This window comes from Rousettus aegyptiacus, unplaced genomic scaffold (genome assembly GCF_014176215.1).
Source record: "Rousettus aegyptiacus isolate mRouAeg1 unplaced genomic scaffold, mRouAeg1.p scaffold_m13_p_10, whole genome shotgun sequence".
Taxonomy (NCBI): domain Eukaryota; kingdom Metazoa; phylum Chordata; class Mammalia; order Chiroptera; family Pteropodidae; genus Rousettus; species Rousettus aegyptiacus.
The window spans coordinates 17,212,244-17,214,301 of record NW_023416285.1 but is presented as its reverse complement, the minus strand read 5'-3'; the positions used below and the strand labels follow the sequence as shown (position 1 = coordinate 17,214,301).

The 2,058-nt window shown below is 28.6% G+C and overlaps 1 pseudogene; it reads right to left on the bottom strand.

Moving 5' to 3' along the window:
• Positions 1–1,585: 1,585 nt before the first annotated feature.
• LOC118608846 lies at positions 1,586–1,704 on the bottom strand (annotated as a pseudogene).
• Positions 1,705–2,058: the final 354 nt, after the last annotated feature.

Genomic DNA, 2,058 nt, shown 5'->3' with positions numbered 1-2,058 from the left:
TGAATTAGTTATTAGCTCTAGTAACTTATGTGTATTCTATGAATTTTCTCTATATAGAATCATGTCATTTACAATCTGTTATAATTAGAGAACAGGTTTTTTTTTCTCTTCATTTATAATTTGGAATACTTCTATTTTCCTTGCCTAAATGCTCTGTCTAGTACTTCCATTCCAATGTTGAGTAATTAGATATAATGAGTATTCTTTATTTGTTCCTAACCTTAGGGGAAAAGTTTTGAATTTTCACCATTGAGCATGAAAAACCGAATTTTGCATGAATTCATTTTATTATATTAAGGAAGTTCCCATGTATTCCTAGTTTGCTAAATGTTTTATTCATGAAAGTGTGTTAAATTTTGTCAAAGGCTTTTTGGAATGATTATGTTTTATTTCTTTATTCTACTATTATATTAATAAAATATATTCTATTAATATAATTATTCTATTAATATAAATATTTGAAAATATATTCTATTAATATAATTAATTTATATTAATTAATTTTCCATTTTGAGCCATTATTTTATTATTTTTTTCATAAATCCCATTTGGACATGGTATGTAACCCTCTTAATACACTGTTTGAATCAGTTTGCCAGTAAATTTGTTGAGAATATTTGCTGATGTGTTTTTAAGGGATATTACCTATTGTTTTCTTTCTGGTATCAGGATAATTCTGCCTCAAAAAAAAATATATTAGGAAATATTCCCTCCTCTTTAATATTTGGTAAGAGTTTGACTGGGATTGTTGTTAATTAGTTCTTTATATGTTTGGGAGAATTCACCAATGAAGCCATTTGGTTCAGGACTTTTCTTTATTGGGAGTTTTCGATTACTCATCCAATCTCTACTTGTTATAGATGTGTTGAAAAGTTCTATCTCTTCATGTTTCAGTTTTGGTAATTTGTTAATTTCTGTGCTTCTAGGAATGTGTCCATTTTATCTCAATTATCTAAATCTGTTACACAATTCTTTACAGTAGTCACTTATTCTTTTAATGTCTGTAAGGTCAGTAGCAATGCACCTGTTTTCATTTCTGATTTCAGTTTTTTGAGTCTTCTCTTTTTTTTTTTCCTTAATCATTCTAGCTAAAGGTCTTTCAATTTTTTTTTTTTTTTTTTTGGAAAGAACCAGTGTTTGCTTTTTATTCCTCTATTTTTTTTAAAAAAAATCTCTTTTCTAAATTTTTTTTTTGTTTTTCATTTTGCTGCCTTTGAATTTATTTTGCTCTTTTTTTTCTCTATTTAAAGTGTAAAGTTAGAGTGCTGATTTGAGAGCTTTCTTTTTTAATGTAGGCATTATAGCTATAAATTTCCCTATATGTACTTTTTCACTTCATTCCATAAGTTTTGGTATGTTGTTTTCATTTTTTGTTTGTCTCAAAGTAGTCTTGTTTCCATAGTAACTTCTTCACTGGTTCATTTGTTGTTTAATAGTATATCATTTAATTTCTACGTATTTGCAAATTTTCTGTTTGTTTGTTCGTTCATTTGTTTATTATTTTTTTAGGCGAGGCAACCCTTAGTCGACTTTACAGATTGCAAGGACGTTGTCAGCTTACAATCCCATATTTTTTATTTTTTTGTGCCTATAGCACCTGGTCTTCCTAGGTGGTCTCCCATCCAAGTACTAATCAGGCCTGACCTTGCTTAACTTCTGAGATCAGATAGGATCGGACTTGTTCAGGGTAGCATGGCCATAGACTGATTGTTCTTTTATTGATTCCTAGATTTATCCTATTATAGTTGGAGAAAATACTTTGTTCTATTTCAGTCTTTTTATATTAATTAGAAATTGTTTTATGGCCTAATAGATAGTCTATACTAGAGAACATTACATGTGCATTTGAGAAAGATATATATGCTTTATGTTAGTCTTGTTGATTTATCAGATTGTTTAAATCCTCTCTTTCTGGATTGGTCTTCTGTCTAAACATTATATCAATTATCGAAAGTAGGTTATTGAATGTCCCGACTATTATTGGAGACATAACTTCCATTACGTCAATATTTGCTTTATATATTTTGGGGCTCTGTTGCTTAGTATATTCATCTCCAT